This window comes from Protopterus annectens, chromosome 5.part0 (genome assembly GCF_019279795.1).
Source record: "Protopterus annectens isolate FY-2018-M chromosome 5.part0, PAN1.0, whole genome shotgun sequence".
Classification (NCBI taxonomy): domain Eukaryota; kingdom Metazoa; phylum Chordata; order Ceratodontiformes; family Protopteridae; genus Protopterus; species Protopterus annectens.
Window position 1 is genome coordinate 39,660,842 of NC_056735.1, and position 20,668 is coordinate 39,681,509.

General features: G+C 37.6%; 1 protein-coding gene across 5 annotated transcripts in view; it reads left to right on the top strand.

The window, feature by feature from the left end:
* The window catches only part of ST3GAL6 (ST3 beta-galactoside alpha-2,3-sialyltransferase 6), a 1,325,435-nt gene that overhangs the window by 434,274 nt on the left and 870,493 nt on the right, over window positions 1-20,668 (top strand). Inside the window, exon 4 of one of the 5 annotated variants that reach the window (XM_044072092.1) lies at window positions 16,799-16,879. The exons of the other annotated variants lie outside the window; for them this stretch is intronic. The gene's annotated coding sequence lies outside the window, so the exon portion shown is untranslated. The remainder of the gene's footprint in view (window positions 1-16,798; window positions 16,880-20,668) is intronic. 5 annotated transcript variants of the gene reach the window in all.

Consider the following 20,668-nt stretch of genomic DNA (forward strand, 5'->3'; position numbering starts at 1 on the left):
TCAGCTGTTTCAGTTTGCAGAAAGCAAATTCTGCTTCTGGTGTCCATTGTAACAAATTCTGTGCTGCCATAGACTTTTTATAAATCAGGTTAGTCAACGGTGCAGATTCCAAGGCATAGTTTGGAATCCAACTCCGACAAAAATTAGTCGTACCCAGGAAGGACATAATTTCCTTCTTGGTAATGGTTTTTGGTGCTTGCAAAATCGCTACTTTTCTGTCCTCATCTAATGTCCTACCCTCCTTGGATATTACATATCCTAGGTATTTAACTTGTTTTTTCCAAAGCTGCAGTTTATTTTTGTTTACTTTATGTCCTTCAGTGGGCAAAAATTGTAATAGCGCTATGGTATCTTCTTTACAATCTTGCTGGGTGGGGGCCACCAGCAGGATATCATCAACATAAAGCAAAATCTGACTACCTCTTGGTGGGGTAAATCCCGCCAAGTTGCTTGCCATTTCTTGTGAGAATATTGTTGGACTTTCACAATACCCCTGTGGTAGTCATGTATATGTATACCTTTTCCCCTGAAATGTGAATGCAAACCAATACTGGCTGTCAGGGTGTATCAGTATCAAAAAGAACGCATTGCTGATATCTACCACAGAAAAATATTTCTGTTGAGGTTTTAAATCATTCAACAGGGTATGTGGGTCTGGCACCGTAGGTGCCCTTGGTATTACTGCGTCATTTACAACTTGTAAATCTTGGACCATACGCCACTCTCCATTCGCTTTCTTAACAGGAAATAAGGGTGTGTTACATGGTGAATCAGGAGATTCCACCAGCACCCCTTCCTTAAGTAAAGCTGCTATAATAGGTTTGATTCCCACCTCTGCATCTTTTCTTAAAGGATACTGTCTTTTTTGTGGTCTAAATGCTAACTTTGGCGTTATAGTAACTGGTCCCGCTGTACGAATAAGTCCTACATCTGATTTTCCTGTTGACCAGAGAGTTTCTAGTATATTCTGTAAGGCATTCTCTTCCTCCTTCAATAGGAGTGCTAATCAGCTGTCCTTGCTAGACTGCAAGTGTACAGCTGTGTGGGTCTGACTTATCCAATTCAGCTTCTGCATTTGTATTCCCTCTTCTGGCAGTTCTAACTCTGTCTGTTTCTCCCATCTCGTGACTTCTTCTCCCAAGTCTACTCATTTTACATTTTTGTCCTTAGTTAAGCTAACGTGGTAATCGATTAGATTTATAAAGTGCAAAGAACTCCTGGAGCAATGAGCAGCTGGCTACACTGTTCCCTTCTGTGTCCCAGTACAGATTACGTAATATCAATCTGTTTGCATGATTTCTAAACAATTCTTGCTCATATTCCTTATCAGGTCCTGGTGTGTTACAATAATACAGAGTACAGTGCAACAAATGTTGTCTATCAGTGTCAAGGGAGGGGAACTTGCTGATGGCTACGTTCATCAACTCTTCAGTCACTGCCCTTGGACCAGTCATAACTAAGTCCTGGCTGTACCAATAAAACATTTCACCCTCCGATTGCACTGCAAAGGTATCAATTTGTCGCTGTGCTTCCATACCCTGCATAGTCAGAACTACTGCTATACCAAATAACTGCATAAGGTCTCCGCCCAAGAGGTTTACTGGGCATTTTGCAGAAACAACAATTTTGCTTTTCTGGGTCAATCCTGAAACAGGATCAGTTATCACAATATTATGGGAGAAGGGCTCCCGATACAGCTGCCCATTAGCTGCTTTCATTAATATGTAATCAGGTGACTCTGAGTTCTCTGGTAGTTTGGAGGGATGTATCAGGGTCCGTGATGCCCCTGAGTCACACAAGAATCTGACTTTCCTCCCTTCTACCAGGAGTGTAACTTCTGGTTTCGTGTCTGCTAAATAGAGCTCTAAGCTCAATAAAGCCAAATCCAATATCTCATTTTCTTCACTATCCGTGACTTCCTGCACTTCCTCTATTTCTTATGTCACATTCTCTACTCCCTCTATCACATTCTCATTTGTCCCTTCTCTGCTATCCCCATGATGTCTATCACTACAATTGTGATACTAAATCAGTTGTTTATATTGCTAATTGTGTGAAATGCACTGCTTTTTATATCGGCAAAACTGAGCGTAAGTTAAAGCAGCGCATTTATGAACACAATTATGCTGTTTCTAAGAAAGATCTCAATAATGATTTAGCACGCCACACCTCAGTGCATGAAGACCATACCTTTAAGTTTTTATGGTCTTATAACATATTCAAGATGACCTTAGAGCAGGTCCTTGGCAAGTGCTCTTAGAAAAAGTGGAATTATTTTGGCAGATTCGAACTGCTGCATATTTATCCCCCGGACTCAACGAGTATGTATCCATTGCCTGTGTGCTTAAACATTTGGCGCTGCGAAGATAACTTTGTGTATATATATTTTTTTAGTTGTTTGGTTATAACATGTTTATTACCTTTTATATATTTACTTCTTATATTTTTTGCAATTTTTAAGTTTTTGAAGTTTAACAAACTAACATAGACTAAGATTAATACCCTTGTATTTAGAATAACTGTTCCTTAATGCTTTAGGTATGTCAATGTGTCAGTTTTGGTGTGGGTCATTTTTTATGAATGAGGGCATGTTTAAAAGTGCATTGTTGCCTTAAAACCTTAATTGCAATTAATTCAACTAATTGATTGACTTTTAAAAAAGGTTTTTATATATTGTTCTGGTATGTAGTAGTTTGTCTGAAGAAGGGAAGATACGAGTCTTCCCGAAACCGCTTATTAAATTTGTTCGTGTACTTCTGGTGTTTGCTTTTGGTTCTTCGCTTTTGTGTTTTCAGCAGTTTGTTTCTTCTTTTTTGGTGAATTGTTTGTCAGTATGGTGAGCGAAGATGGAGCAGCATCACCACAAAATTCTCTTTTCTCACAAAACGAACTGAATGGTGGAGTTAAAATGACTAATAGATCTGATGCCGTTGAAGCGAATGCCGACGGCAACCTTACAGCCCTCATTCAGCTTTTAACGGGTCGAGTTGAGTATTTGACCCAGCACCTTGAGTGTTTTGAAAACAACGATTTTCTTCCAAGGGTGGGTAACGTTGCAGGGATTAGCAACGTTTTACCTATAGAAGTGCCACAACAAAACAGCATGGTTTCCCAGTGCCGAACTGAAATTGTGAATGATGTGGTGCAATTTACCGACAATAGCATCACCGAGGGTTCTCCCGCTTCTATACCTATTCCAGCTGGGCAAGGAGCTGCTTTACAGCAGAGAAGAGTTTTGAGCCAAGGCAATGATTCACAAAATTCTGATGGAGTTTTTATTCCATCTATTACTAACTTTCTTAATAGTAACAACTACTTTAAACCAGAGTCCATTGTTGGGGCAAATGCACAAGAGGAAGAGACTGTAAGTAACATTACAACACTTATTAACGATTTTGACCATAAACTGTACAAATGTAAAAAACCTGCAACTGGAAATTGCATACTTAGAAGAATGTGTAGCTAAGAAACTGATACCTAAAGGTTTAAGGCAATGGCGATTCCCAGTTGGGTTAGTTGAAGGCTCAGACTTTCATTACGAGCTTCTTGTTTTATTTGATAAACAGGGGTTCGAGTTCATCAACATGCTCATTGGTCATTATAAGCAACAAGTGATTGATTTAAAGCATGACTTGGAGTTATTAGAACATTCTATTAAAAGTAACTGTGACTTTATGAGGTACAAATACGATTATATTTGTATTTTTACAAGCATTGATGCAACCATGGTTAAGCTTTCTAACAATAAGAAGAAAAAGATTACCAGGGATATGCATCAATATGCTACTGGTAGAGCTTATCCCCGTCCACCTGTTATATTACACTCAACTACTGGGTTTAATGTTTCATCAGTTAACAACGTTCCAGGGCGGGATAATATTCCCGAACAAACAGACTCAGTTGGGGTCTTCGATGGAGTGGTGGATACACAAGGTGGTAATGTACAATCTTTACACCAAAATGAGAGACCTGTTACTGTTAGTGACAGCACCAATCATAATAACAGTAATAACCCTAATAGGAGGCGAAAAACCAATGGTGCTAACACTACATCCACCTTTAACAACCAACAGGGTTTTTCGCTGAGTCAGAATGGACAGCAGAGGAATTTGCGTTCGAACAAAAATCAAGTGAATACGAGGAACAAGCGAAATTAATGGGGGAGATGATTGAGCATTTCAATCAACCCTCTATTGTTTCTAGTACTGAAGGAGACTTTAGCACTTATAATTACACCACTTTTAACTTTGACCAAGACTCAGTGAACTTTTTTTCAAAAGGTCTTTCTTTCGTTCCAGATACCCATTTTGACTTAGTTAAAACTATTATTGATTTAAAACTATATGTACGTAAGTTAAACTTGAAAGTTCTTTTTGGGGAAAGATCTACCCTTATTAATTCCTTTAGGATAGCCAGTTTGTTTAACCCACCCTTACAGGAAACGTTACGTTCTTTTGAGAAGATTTGTGAGTTAGATCTAAGAGCACTTGATGCTAATAAATGTAATAACAGGAACAATAACCTCAGTATAACATCATATCAACGTAACTTGATTCACCTTTTACGTGATGCTAACATTAGAGTGATGAAACCTGATAAGGGCGGTGGATTGGTCTGTATGGACCATAATGTCTATGCAGATAAGATGTTAGAACATTTGAACAATGGTTCCTACAAGTGCACAAGCATTAATGAAGTTAATATAGCTTATTGTAAAATTAGAGGTGTGCTCGAAGACCTTTTTTAAAGTTTATTGATATTGACCTATATAGGTATTTGACCATCTCTGCTCCTAAGTTACCAGCACTTTTTGGCACACCCAAAATTCATAAGTCAATTGAGAAACCCCCTTTCAGACTCATTGTTGATGGAAGGGGGTCTATAACGTATGCTTGTGCCAAATATGTAGACAGTGTGCTCAAGCCTCTTATTGAGCAAGAACCCCAAATCTGTAAAGATTCGTGGAGTTTTCTCCACAATATTAACATTTTTCCCTTTGATCCTCACCACCTATTCCTCACCATTGATGTGAAGGATCTATATACAGTCATTCCACAAAGACTGGGTTTAGAATGGATCAGAGAATTTCTGTTATTTAGGAAAGTTAATGACAATACTATATATCTTGTTGAAATCCTGTTAGAATTAGTACTGACTTACAACTTCATAGTGTTTGATGGTAGCATCTATTTGCAAACCTCGGGAGTAGCCATGGGCTCCCCTTGTGGCAGTAGTTTCGCCAATTGCATTATGGCCCATTGGGAACGAACATTACTATTCAATGAACCTTTGTTCAAAAACTACATCGCCTGGTACACTAGGTACCAGGACGACATGTTTCTATTATGGAATGGGCCATTAGAAGTTGTACCATCTTTCATTTCCAGAATTTCTGAATTGACAGACTTTCTGGAATTCACATATGAAGTACATGCTAACAGTATTAACTTTTTGGACATCATGTTATTTAAAGATAGAGTTAACTCTAGATACAAAAGTGTTATATATAGAAAACCAACATACTCTAACGCTTTCTTACATTACACTAGCTGTCATGCTTACCATCAGAAAAAAAGCCATTGTCAAAGGTCAGATGGTAAGGGCAGCTAGGATGACATCTGATGAAAGCGATTTTATTGAAGAGTGTAACAACCTTAGTTCTGTGTTCATTAATAGAGGTTATCCAAGTTCTTTAATTACTGACATTAGATTTGAGGTTATTCAGAAACGAAAAATTGGCTATTTTAAACCAATTCTTTCAAATGAAATTGAGGTTCTTATCACTGATTCTAATGTTTATAGTGAAGCTATTACTGATATCAACAAATCAGAGTTTAGAACGAGTATCTTATGTACTTATAGTTTGGACCATATACCCATTAGGAACATTCTACATAAGAATTGGGCACTAATTCTTGAAGACCTCAATCTGCTTACTTGTTTCGGGTTAAAGCCTAAAATTACATTCCGAAGAGGTATTAACCTAAAAACATTACTAGAAGTTAAGAGATGTAATGTTAACAAACGAAGCTCAGGTATGAGCAAATGTGGCGCTTGTCACCAATGTAGATCTGTTAACGTGGGCACTAAAGTCACGGTTAGAGATAAAACTTTTAACATCATGGGGAACTACAATTGTGATACTAAATCAGTTGTTTACATTGCTAATTGCATGAAATGCGCTGCTTTTTATATCGGCAAAACTGAGCGTAAGTTAAAGCAGCGCATTTACGAACACAATTATGCTGTTTCTAAGAAAGATCTCAATAATGCTTTAGCACGCCACACCTCAGTGCATGAGGACCATACCTTTAAGTTTATGGTCTTAAAACATATTCAAGATGACCTTAGAGCAGGTCCTTGGCAAGTGCTCTTAGAAAAAGAGGGATTATTTTGGCAGATTCGAACTGCTGCATATTTATCCCCCGGACTCAACGAGTATGTATCCATTGCCTGTGTGCTTAAACATTTGGTGCTGCGAAGATAACTTTGCATATATATTTTTTTTTAGTTGTTTGGTTATAACATGTTTATTACCTTTTATATATTTACTTCTTATATTTTTTACAATTTTTCAGTTTTTGAAGTTTAACAAACTAACACAGGCTAAGATTAATACCCTTGTATTTAGAATAACTGTTCCTTAATGATTTAGGTATGTCAATGTGTCAGTTTTGGTGTGGGTCATTTTTTATTAATGAGGGCATGTTTAAAAGTGCATTGTTGCTTTAAAACCTTAATTGCAATTAATTCAACTAATTGATTGACTTTTAAAAAAAGTTTTTATATATTGTTCTGGTATGTAGTAGTTTGTCTGAAGAAGGGAAGATACGAGTCTTCCCGAAAGCGCTTATTAAATTTGTTCGTGTACTTCTGGTGTTTGCTTTTGGTTCTTCGCTTTTGTGTTTTCAGCAGTTTGTTTCTTCTTTTTTGGTGAAAATTTTAGAAAAATATCAGAAATTAAAACACTTTATAGGCTAGGCCATAAAGATGCTATTTCACAGATTTCAAGGCAGCCAGAGACATATAGTCTGTACTAGGAAGCTTTCTGTATTGTCTTTGGGGTGAACTAATTACTAGTCTTGAAGTGTGGAGAAATTCAATTGTTTAATGACTTCCAGCACCTGCAAACATCTGAGCAAAAGCCCATGTGTGCACATTTTTACATGTAAGTGCTATGTCCTGCCAACTTCCAGCAATGGGGGTTTTACATGGGAACTAGAAGTCAGATGACAAGAAGTGATGTAATTCTGCAAGCTGTCCCAGCAGTAATATTTTAGATATTATTTTGAGAACACTCATTGAGAGACTGAGGTCTTGGACCTGACAACAACAAGAAGGACCACTCACCACATCATCTGGCTTGCTCTATTAAGTAAGTTATTAGGGAACAGTAACTCTCTTAAATTCAGTCAGGAATATAGTGAAGCTCAGTTTAGATATTGTTTTTTGTTACTTGTCTGAGCCTGTCCTGCAGGGTTATTTTAAATATTTCCTGTGGTTTTGAACTCTGATATCACTGTGAATATGTACTTAGTATTTTCTTGTTATTTTATTATTTATTATTAAATATGTTAAACCTTTCATTATGGCTGATATTTGTAGATATATTTAAGTTTTGAGAGTACTTGCATATTTATTTGGGGACACTGTGTTGGCCACTCCTAATAGCTTTGCTCTTGGTCAAACTACCATTTGTATTAGTATTAATATTACACAGTAAAAGTGGACAACCTTTGTTAAGGGCCTTAAAGTAGCTGGCAAGGGGTTCTTGTGGCAGTGGTAACTACCTTATAGTCTGGGCAGAAGGGGGCATAGCTAGTAAACTTGTGCCAGCCTTTCCCAGGTGTGTATGCATGTAAAACAAATCTCCAAGAGTGTGTGTATGTGTGTGTGTCAGCTACTTGGGAAGGGACACAAAGCTGTAGTTTGACAGAGAGAGTGTTGGAGAACTTGGCTTGGAACCCTGGCTAAGGACTCAATCCTATAGCTGTGCCAGTGGGAAGTTTTATTGGGGATCTGGAGAAAGAGGGAGAAGCCAGCCGTGGAGTGACTGTGGTCTCTGTGTGATCTTGAGGGAAATTCGACTTGATGCAGAGAGCTGCATCTGGAAATACTGTATGTTTACCTAATATCCTCACAGTGAATGTCCCCCACAGGTAACTGTGGTGAGGATTGAGGCTTCTTGATTACTGGTCCAGTGGTGTGTCATCACAGTTGTAGTAATAGGTGACTCTTTTGTCCAGCAAGAGGATACAGTCCTCACTAAGCTGGTTGAGAACAGGATAGCAGCTGTCTTTTTGAAGCCATGTTTCAGGATGTAAAAAAGGGATGTTAGATCCTTCCATCTTGGCAAATGTAAATATGGTCTGGTAGTGGTTCAAGTGGAAATAAATTACCTTAGGTGTTATGCACAGATGCACATGCAGAAGAATATGATTCAGTTTGCTGTGCATGAGTTGAAGGCAGGAAAAACAGTGGCCTTGAGTGGTATTTTGCCATCACCCAGTAAGAAGCAGAATTTTAAAGACAAGATAATTACCTTTAGTAACTGGCTATATTGCTGGCACTACTATACGGACAGATGGTATGTGTCAGCTTAGGATAAGATGGCTGCCAATTATTCCTACTTTACCAGGGATGGTCTACACATTTCTTTTTATGGCTTTTGTACTCTGGCCAAAGCCTTTGCTGCTCCCATACTTTTTTAGACAGAGTCCAGGTGCTGGACTTCCAGAATAATAAAGTCTAACTTAGAATGCATTAAGATGGCTCAAATCAATGTCAAGAGTCTTGACACACAAAAAAAAAAACATGCCTGACCTTGAGGTCCTTCTGCAACTTGAATGCATTCTTATTTGTTTTGTTAGAAAGACAAGGTTCCAAAGCAATGAAATCACTCCTTCACTAATTTTAGTGCTTAATAATGTCTTTAGACCTACCGGTAATTGTAAGGACATATTACTATCAACAATATAATTCAAATTCCTATATGTCAAACTCATTCTAAGCAGGATTGATTGCTACTTTGTTGCTAGCTGTAGAACACCATCTGTGCCCCTGTCTGACTATGATAGCTGAAATCTCCATTAATCCCAATTATTTTCTAGAAATCTCCATTAATCCTAATTCCTTTCTGTCGGAGGGGACTTTACCTACCCTTCAAAACACTGGATGACCTATGCTGTCATTGTTCATCATGCCCAAGAATTCTTTGATATTATAAATGCTATGATCATTGTACAGATAGTTAACTATTCTACACGGAGCCCAAATACTCTTGATCTTTTATGTTACTTCACAAAAATACTGCCCACTCTGACCAAAACTAAATAGCTAATGTCTTATGAGAAATATATTGTAATTTTACTCCATCCACAGATTCTAGAACCTTAACTACCCTATAATGATTGTAAACAAGGCCTCTTAACCTTTTAAAAAGCTAAGAACACCTCATCCATGGTCCCTGATAACATGCCAGGTTGCCTGTTTATCTGTATAAATAACAGCCTATCAAGCCTGACTTAACTGGTTTAATCTAAGCCACTTTGCTGGTTGCAGTTCTGAAGTCTAGAAAACAGACACTGTAATATTGTCACAAAATGGTGGCCTGACCCTGCTAACTGTACACTTAGTCTCACTAGTCTCATGTGCAAATCCATGGAATGAATTATCTCAGCGCTCATTAATCTGGGCATTCAAAATTTTTTAATCCTGGACCATCATCAAGTTCAGCTTTGTCAAAAGCATGTCCTTATGCCTTTAAACTGAGGGTGATAGGGTTGTCATAACTGTTAAGGTCTTTGCCTCACAGATAGAAGGTACAAAGTTTAATTCTGACATTGGGTTATTGGCTAATCTTGTAACAGTCCACAGACTGATTGCCTACTGTCCCCATGAATCTAATCAATTTATTTGAAAAAACTAATGGAGAAGCCAATAGCAGTTATGGTGTTCAAACAGCATATCTGGACCTGGTTAAGATCATTGGCACTATTTCCCATGCAGGTATTAGAGATAGACTTATAAATCTGAATATAAATCATATGTTGTGCAGTTGATAGCTAACTTGTTGTCTGACAGAGCCCATGTGTTTAGAGTCCCAGGAACCACTTCTGAAAGCAAAAATGTTTCCAATTGTGAACCACAGAGCTCACTGTTTGTACACCTCATATTTGGCATCTAGCTCTCAGATCTTCAAGCCAACACTCCTGGCAAACAATTGTAAATTGGGTGTGGCTGTTCATTCCTTGACATATTTACAATTGCTCTAAGACTGGTTATTTTAAGGTGTATACGAAGGCTTGGGTTTGGGTGGCCTAGCATTTATGGCTGCCTTTGTCTGCTAGAGGGGTAGGTGTTAGACTAGGGTTACATTTCTAATTCCACATCCTTTGGTCCAAGTTGTACTTTAATTGGGTTAGGGAAGAACTGTGCTTCATATGGATGGGAAGTCTGTTCCATAGAAGAGACAGTCTCTGAGATGTATACCTGTCCCTGCAACATGTTTTGTTTATGTTGCAGATGATATGTGTGTATATATATATATATATATATATATATATATATATATATATATATATCATGATTGGGTAACTGTGTTGCTGTTTCTTTTGCAATTGTGCAGCAGGGCATGTCCATTAGAGCAGGATCAGAGGATGCCTTTTAGATCAGGCACAGACTGCCTGTCTGCAGTCTGCAGGGGACAGAGTACAGAGATTGGACTGTGTGTCATTTTTTGTAGGACGAATTGTTTACACCATGTATTCTTTTTGTGATGAACCTCTGTGGATGGCCCATTTGCTGTGGATGCCTGGTCAGGTACATACCAAATGGGGCATTGCACTCAGTGATTGGTCTGATGAGGGCTGAGTACAGTAGAACAATGACATCCTTGGACCTCGATGCCATACCCTTGCTTGTATGTTATGCAGCATAGAATGATTTCCGTACCACGGTAGATCCATTAAGTGTAGACACTTTAAGATTAGCAGCCGGTGCTTAGTTTCTCATGCAATTTTCTATGCCAGACAAATGTTCCTTCTTGTTTTTTATATTTTAGATGTGTTTTAAGTATTATTTTAGAAATATTTTAAGTATTGCAATCACAAAGGTTATAAATACATTGAGGGGCTTCCAAGATGGCTGCACATTGATTAACAGTTTAATTATGGCTCTCCCAGGGTGAAAACAGAAACTTAGAAGAGCAAGACAGTGGACCTATATTTCTGGGTAAATTTCAATAACTTGCTAGTAAGTCCACTCCCTGGGTGCCAAGAAAAAAGAAATACAGAGGACTTGAAGGACAATCAGCTACAAAAGGTGACAAACAAACACTGAGTAGAAGTACTGCAGCTCTTCAGCAAAAAGCAGTGCAAGTTTCAGAAATGACTTTCAGTAACCTAAATGAAAGTATAAGACAAGTGCACACAGACCTGGTTAAAATAAATGAAATACTGATGGAGTATGTCAACTCAAAAAACAAAAGGCTGGAGAAAATGGAAGAAGCTATGTACAGATATTCAAAACTCCCAGGTTGAAATGAAGAAAAGCCTGACTGAATATGAGACTGCACAAGTAGAGATGCTTCAAAAAATAACAGCATTACAGGACAGAGCAAGTAGGGAAAAACTGAGATTTGTTGCTGTACCTGAGAAGCTGCTAGGAAAAGACTGTTTTAATTTTATGAAAGCACAAATAAGCAACTGGACTGGTATTCCACAACAGGAATTATTAATTGAAAGTGTACATTGTGTATATACTCCAAATCCGGTTACTAGAAAACAACATAGACCTTTAATAGCAAACATACAGTCTTATCAACAGAATGAGGTTTTCCTGACAAAACTGTAGCAGAAGGACAAAGAACTAAAAGTGGGAGACAGCAGAGTGTTTGTGAAGAATGATTACTTATTGTATACCAGGCAGAAGAGGAGTAAATATATTCTATTATTTAAGAAATGCTGAGAAGCAGGTGTGAGATTTAAACTGCTATACCAAGTCATCTTCAAAATATTTTTCCCTGAAGGGACAAAAGCATTTTTTGATGAAGTACATGCTAAGGAGGAAGTATAAAAGTTAGTCCAACAAAGGATGAGCTGTGAAACAGAAGGAGGTTCTGTTTCTTGTTCTTCTGGTGCTAAGGACTACAGAGAGACTTAGCCTGTGAAATCTTTTCCACTGTTTCAATAGAAAATGCATGAGAGAAGGAAGAAAACATGAGCAGACTAGAAGAATCGAGAATACATTGGGAATGAAACAAAGACAGGATTTGGGAGGTGGTGATGAACAGGAATACATCTAGTCATTTGGAAATTGACAAATGCGGGATAATAAAGCAATAGTGCTATTTGTAAAACATGACAATTTTATTTTATTTTTATTTTATTTGCAGTCGGTTTACCAGGATAGTCCATTGGGCCAAGATGAACCCATTTTCAATGGAGTCCTGGGGAGAAAAGCTCCATAAACATGGTTACAATAGGTTTTTAGATTCTGATTACAATATTTACAACAATTATATTGTTAGAGCATACAATTTCTGGTAGAACCAAACTGGTGGTAAACATCACAAGATACAGACTAGATAAAAGTACACATTCCAATGTAGAAACTGAGAAGCAAGTTATATTATAAGGAAGCATGCAGTGGAGGAAGCAAGAAAGGGAAGTTCACTGGAGGGGAAAAGTGAGAACATCAGTGTAGATCAAGAAGGATGGGTGCAAGAGCATTCCCACTGGGATAGTAGATGAGAGTGAAGAGATTTTTTGAATGTAAGGTGGTGAAAGGTGGTACGAATGGCAGGTGGTAGGGAGTTCCAGAGCCGTGCTAGACTAAAGGATAGGAGATTTTTTCCTGGGGGACTATTAGGTTTGTGCAATTCAATTAGATTTTGGTTATTAGATCTAAGTATTGTATTGGGAAGGTGCAATTTGAAGGCAGAGGAAAGGGATGGACAGAGGCAGGGTTTAAAAATAAGCTTGTGAGCAAGAGTAAGTTGAGAATAGATGAGTTGATTGGGTAACTCTAGCCATTTTAGTTTATGGAGTGAAGAGCAGTGGTGGGTAGAAGTCTTATGGCTGGTAGCGAATTTAGCAATTTTGTTATAGCAAGAAGAAAGTTGTGTTTTAAGGGAAGATTGGATGTTAGTTAGGAGTGGTGCTCCATAGAGAAGAGAGGGGATGAGGAATGAGGTAGAGAGACTGATTTTAGTGGAGGGTATAAGGTAGCGATTGTGTCGGTAGAGCATGCCTAGTTTTTGATGTTTTTTTTTAATATTTAGTTGAATGTGGGAGTTGAATTTAAGCTGACTATCGATTTGAACCCTGAGTAACTTAGCTTCTGACACCAATTCCAATGATGTGTTGTTGTGGCTGGTGATTGAAAGAGAATTAGTATTGATAGAGATGTGTTTAGAGGGGGTAAATACCATTAGTAACTAAACTATTGGGTATTACTATCGACAACCAACTAAAATTTGACATTCATATCAACTCTACCATAAAATCAACTAACAGGAAACTTGGATCTCTATATAGAATCAAATCTTTCTTAACATCTGAAGCTAGAACTATCATAGCTAGAACCCACTTAATGTCTACCCTATTATATGCTTCTTCTATATACACTAACCTTTCAAAGTATAACCTTAAGAAACTAGCCATGTCATACAACAACATAGCCAGATTTGCCACTGCCTCTCCATATAAAACTCACCACTGTTTGAATCTTTTAAAACTAGGTTGGCTGGAATTACCCCACCTCATACAATACTACCAACTCACAATTGCACATAAAGTCCTTTATCACCCTGAAAACACACCAATGTTCTCTACACTCATAACACCCTATCACAATATGAGGCATCTCCGTTCCTTCAACAAAACTCTGATAAAAACTTCTAAATCAAACAATGTTGCAGGAGATTCTATATTTTCCAACTCAATTGGCAACATTTGGAATCAACTTCCACCAGACCTCACAACACTGACTTCTATTCCACTATTTAAATCCAATCTAAGACTCTACCTAAACAACCACAGGCTATGCTCCTGTAACGACCCTGGGTAACCTTTCTCACTCACCCTGCTTCCCCTCTTTACTCTTCACCTGGCCTTCTTCATCATTTCTCCAGCTTACTTAACTTTCCCTCTTATTAATCTATCTCTCTATCCCTCTATATTCATTCATATTTCTTAACCTAAATACTGATGTCTTTGAATAACACACTTTAACCTAGCATTTTTATCCAACCTAGACTTCTGCTTGGCCTCACATAGAAATCAATTTCTGATATACCCTGTAATTAACCTATGACATTGTTATTATTTTTATTTTTATTCTTAATTTTATTGTATAAGTTTTTGTATATTTTTTATCTTGTTAAGTAGTAGTTAGTGGAGCTTTTCTCCTCGGGCCTCCACTGAAAATGGACTTGTATCCAGTTGGACTAGCCCGGTTAACAAATGTAAAATAAAATAAATAAATAAATAAATTTAGAGGCATTAAGTGCAAGGTGGTTTTCTTTCATCCATAGTTCAGTGATGGAGAATGCATCTTGTGTAAGCTTTTGTAGTGCTGGGCTGGATGTGGCAGAACAGATGATAGTTGAATCATCTGCATATTGGATAATGTTAGAGAATGGGATAGAGTTGTGGAAGTCATTTATGAATATGTTAAATAGGAGAGGACCCAGTATGGAACCTTGGGAAACTCCAGTTGGAGTATTAAGGAATGAGGAGGTGGCTGTTTTCCATTTTACTGCTTGGTGTCTATTAGATAAGTAACTAGAGAACCAGTTCAGTGTGGAAGGAGATAAGTTAAGCTGAGAGAGTTTAGTTAGAAGTAGTTTGTGAGAGATAGTGTCAAAGGCCTTTGAGAGGTCAAGTAAGAGGGTAGAAACAATGTGACCAGAGTCACGGGCTTTATTTATAGATTCTAGAAAGGAGAGGAGGGCTGTCATAGTGCTATGACCGGGTCTAAAACCATGCTGAGTTGGAGTTAGCAGGTGATTGTCTAAGAGGTAAGGTAGGAGCTGTAGATGGATACACTTTTCTAGGAGTTTAGAGATGGGAGACAAGATAGCTATGGGATGGAAGTTTGTAATATTGTTATTATTGCCACCTTTATGTAAAGGTATGATAAAAGCCTTTTTCCAAATTTGGGGTACTATGCTTTCTTGGATAGAGCGGTTGATTAGTATGCTAATAGGGTAAGCAATGGCTTCTGCAACTATGCTAAGGAAGTATGAAGGAATATTATCTGGGGCATTAGAGCATAGCTTTAGTTTCTGGAGGAGTTTTTTATGGTAGATGTAGGAATGGGCTTTAGTGAGAAATGTGAGGAAAGGGGAGATAGGGTATTAGAGGGTGGTGGTAATGGAGAGGAGGTGGGAGTGGTGGTAGAAGTGGAGGGAAGAGTGTTAGTAGAAGAGGATTAGGGTGAAGTGGAGGATGTGGTGGTGTTGGAGAATGAAGAGGTTAGTTTGGAAATAGAATTAATGAAAAAAGAGTTAAATTGTGTAGCCAAGTCTATGTCAGGAGCATTGGGGTCTGGGCTGGGGTTGACTGTTTTACCGGGATTGATGAGGGTAGACATTCCTTTCCAGAATTTCTGAGGGTTTGTTTTATTATTGTTTTGGAGTATGGAGAAGTAAGTTTGTCGATCAGTGATAATGAGCTTTTTTACTTTGTTTCTAAGTGTTTTGTATTCAGTATAGGTGAGGGGAGATTTATTTTTCTGGTAGAGTGCCCAGCCTTTATCTCTGTGTTGCATAGCTGTTAGTGTGTTTTTGGTTAGCCAGGGGGTGGTTTTTAGTTTTATTCTTTTAGACCTTAAAGGAGCATGGTAGTCTAGAAGGTTTAAGAAGGTTGAATTGAAGTGGGCCACTGCATTATCTAGGGGTAGAGTTTTTAGAATGTTCCAGTCAATTATTTTTAGTGAGTCAGTGAAAGCTATTGGGTTAAAGTTTTTTTGGTTGGGCGTAGTGATATAATTATGTGTTCTCTGTAAAGGTGTAGGGAGTCGATATGCGAAGGTGGGTAGGTGATCACTAAGGGAGTCTGGAAGTATACCACTACAGAGAAATAATGAGGGTGAGAGACTAGAATCCAGTCTAGAATGCTACCATTGGAGAGAGTTTTTGAGGGGCGGGTTATGGAGTTAATTAGCTGTGTGAAGTTATAAAGGTTGATATTAAGTGCGTTTGTGGAAGACTGAATGGAGGTCCAATTTATGTTTGTATCACCCAAGATTATTATTTCATTGCTAATGTTGGTGGAGAGCCAAAAGAGGATATTCTTAAGTGTAGTAATATTGTCACCAGGGGGGATGTAGAGGGAGGCTATGCATATGTGCTTTTGTTTATTAATTTGAAATTGTGTTAGGAGTAGTTCGGCATTATTGAAGTTGAGGACAGATTTGTTATAAGGGGTGACTGACAAGGAGGATGAGTATAGTAGAGCTACTCCACCCCCCTTTTTGTGGGATCTGTCTTTTCTGATGATAGAGTAGTTGGGTGGTGTTATTTAATTGTCTTTTATGTGGGGTTTTAGCCAAGTTTCAGAGATAGATAGGATGTCAGGTTTCTTAAAATATAGGACTTCCTTGCACTTTGTTAAACTTGTAGGTGACTTTAAAGCATATGCCTTCCTTCACATTATCAATGTTTGGGGAATAAAATCAGTAACTTGGAAAGTGACCAATATGGGATTACAAAGCAATAATTATACTTGTGAAATATGGCAGAACAAGAGGATATGGAAATATTGAATTTTCATGGACTTTGTTAAATTTGTAGGGGACTCTAAAGCAAATGCCCTACTTCATGTCAGTAATCTTCAGAAAAATACTTGGGAGAGGAGGAGTGAGAAAGTTAACTGTAAGTAAAACATTTTTTTTTCATTTTAATATTTTAATTGTACTGCTTTAATGGTGCATGACTTTCTTTGCAAGCTTTCAGTTATTTTTAAATGTAATGGGGATACTAATATAAACAGGTGCTTATGTTTTTTTCGTATTTCTCCCATTTTCTCTGTTTTTCCTTGTTCATTTTTAAGAAATATAGGCACTGCGATTAAAAAAAAATATAGGAAAGAAGAAAGGTCTGGTTAAGAGAGCATGACAAAAGAAAAAATAGTGTGCTTTTTCTCATGCTTGCACTTGGGATGACTTGGTTAAGGCCATTGACTTTATCCAACAAGTTTTATTAAAAAGCAAGTAAATGAAGAAGAATATTGAATACTATAAGGCTTTTTTTGTGGAAAACATTGTATTCTTAGCAGTTTTGAGTCTGGTTTGCATGTCCCTAGAAATCAATCTGATAAAGCAAAATGGCTTGGAGCAAGTGTTTACTGAAAACATTCAAGTGTTTTCTCAGCTGGGAGAGCTATGAAGATAAGACAAAATGAGACAGCACATATTAAAAAACAGGCTGTACCATGCATCTTAGCATGACTAACCTTTCTTTTTGGTTAACTCTAGCCTGTCTGTGTGGCTATTAGTTTAGAACTTTTGTGCTTATCAGAATGGTAAAACTTCAAATTTTGAATATGTACATAGTTTTGCTTGTTATTAAGTCAGTAGGTTTTAGGGGGATATTGGGGGATATTTTTTTCTTTCAGGACTTTCAATAAAACAAAATGTTTTGTAAGATGTGACATGGGCCCAAATGGATATGACAAGAAACAACTATTTAAAAGACCAAGCTGCCAAACAATATATGCATGTAACATAAAAGTTGGAACTAGACATTTAACAAAAAAGAAGTTATACACAAAAGGTGGGAACAATAACTATATAAGAAAATGATGCTTTCTGTAATGTCTTCAAATCTGAATGGTCTCACAGATAAATACAAAAAACAAATCTGAATGGTCTCACAGATAAATACAAAAAAAAAAAAGAGTAATGAATTATATTTAAAATGTAGAGTGTAAATAGCTATGCTACAGGAGACACACCTGGAAAGGAATAAGCATGTGAATTTGGTAAAGAAAGGTTTTCAGGATGGCTATTCAGTGGAATACATGGGACAAAGGAAAAGAAGATAGATGTATTAATTGCAAGAGGAGCTCCAGTAGTGATAGAAGAGTGAAAAAGATGATAATGTTAGATTTATTGTGTTAAGGGGCTATTAGCAAGGGAGGGGGATTACACTGGCATGTATTTATATTCCACCTAAAACTGCGTAATGGAGATTACGAAACTTCTGGGAGAAATAATCAGCTTTCAGCAAGGAATATTACTTATAGGTGGGGGCTGGAATATGGTTTGCAAAAGTGAAGATGTGTCTGGGGGATCCAGAAGGGAAAATGTAATAAAGGTGGGTAGATGTTTGAAGAAATTTATGAAAATGGTTGGCATGGAAGATGTGAATTCAGTACTAGGAGTTGAATTTACATAATATTCCCCAAGATGCAAAAAACTGGGCTAGGCTAGACAGACTGTACATTTTACAGGTACATGCATTTAATTGAAGGTCTTGAAATGCACCCAATAACTATTTCAAATCATGTACCAGTAATAACTAAAATAAAAACACAAGGTAATAAAATAAAAATGAGACACTAGTGCTTTCCCACCTATCTTTTGAAAAGAGTGGAATGTAAGGAATGTATTTTGGGAATTATTCAGGAGCTATCAGAGAAAATATACATTTCTTCTGATAATATAGCTAGGGAGTGGGATAAAATTAAAGTGGAATTTAAAGCTCGGGTGGAAGTAAAGGAAATGGAGATATAGTTAAGAGGTAACAAAAATATTTAGAGGGACTCATGAATGTTAAAAGTATTGCAACATAGGGTGAATCTTAAAGAGCAAGAGGAGGAGCAACTGCAGAATGCTAAGTAGAAACTAAGGGATTACTTCGATAATATGCATGAGCTTAGAAAGATTGCTGCCAAGCAACAGTTTTTTGACAATAACTCTAAAGCACAAAGACTTTTAGCACAATGACTCAGGCAACAGAAAATAGAAAGGGCTGTCACCAAGCTTAGGGAGCCTGTAACAAGGAAGATAACAAGAGAGCCTGTGGAAGTATTAGAAATATTTCAGAAATGTTATGAAAGTATAACACAGAGAAATATGGAAATCAGGAAAATGTACAAATGGAAATGTTAATGGAAGAATTAAATATGCCAAGGTTAGAGGTAGATGAGGCTCAATTACTTCTTCTTCTTTTGGCTTTTCCCAGTTAGGGGTCACCACAGCTGTCTGCTCATGATTGGCAGTTGAGTTTTACAGTGTAGAGTTGCCAGCCCAACCTTCCACAGAAGGCACACACATGCATGCACTCATGCCTAGGGCCAATTTAGAGTGTCCAATCCACCTACAGCATGTCTTTGGGATGTGGGATGAAAACGGAGCACCCAGAAGAAACCCACACGACCACAGGGAGGACATGCAGACTCTGCACAGAAGGCACTCCAGCCTAAGATCGAACCAGAGAACTTCTTGCTGTGAGGTGGCAACGCTAACCGCTGCACCACCGTGGCTGCCCAGATGAGGGTCAGTTACTAACATGAGATAAAAATGGTAATGTATAACCAATCTACAGGAAAGTCCCAGGAGTAGATGGTACTCCTGTGGAAGTTTGGAAGCTAGGAGGGAAAAATTGTGCTAAAGATCTGGAAGGTTTTATTTAACAGTAATTTAAAAGGAAGAGAAGTACCAACATTCTGGAAGAAAGCAGTGGTAACTGTAATACCTAATGAGGGCAAATATCCATAGTATACAGTCATGCAAGCTCCTGCCTGGTGCCCTGCAGAGTTCTACAGCAGCAGAGAGACAAAAGAGAGACTTTGGAGTGATTAAGTATCATTTTTTTGCATTTTCTTGCTGCCTTTAGCTAATTCCGACTAAAACACAGATTTTCTAGAGTTTCTGTGATTTAAAAAGTTTGTTTCAGCTACATATTGCACATATTTTACTGTCTGCACTTTAACAAAGTTGTTTTTGTGTTTAAATTACCTGTTTAACTATTGTAGGCTACACACTCAAGTGTGATAGCCATTTCTATGCATTTAAAGTATTTTTTGATTGTATCTGCTTTATTTACTGAAAAAAAACAAAAAAACCCCAAAACAATATACTTGTTTTCCCGCCTTTCTAAGCTAGTTTAGTCCAGTTTTCAGGTTAGTGCTGAATTCAGGGCTGTGTTACAAGTTTCTGTGTCTGCCCATACCTTACTTGGATAGAAGGAAGTTTCTCTGTTCACTGTGAGAGAGGGAGCTTTGAGCAGCCTATCTGTCCCTGGAGGAGTGGTTTCAGCCCAGAAATTAGTAGTTTATTGGCCATTTTGGGCTAATTTCTATCTCTTTCATTTCCCTGCTATAAAACCCACATTTGCAAGGTTTTTGTGCTAGTATACAGCTCAGCAAACTCCTGCCTTGTGCCCTGCAGAGTTCTACAGCAGCAGATAGACAAAAGAGACATGTTGGAGTGATTAAGTATAATTTTTCTGCATTTTCTTGCTGCCTTTAGCTAATTCCACCTAAAACACCAATTTTCTAGAGTTTCTGTGATTTACAAAGCTTGTTTCAGCTACATATTGTACTTATTTTACTGCCTGCACTTTAACAAAGTCATTTTTGTGTTTAAATTACCTGTTTAACTATTGTAGGCTACACACTCAAGTGTGATAGCCATTTATGTGCATTTAAAGTGTTTT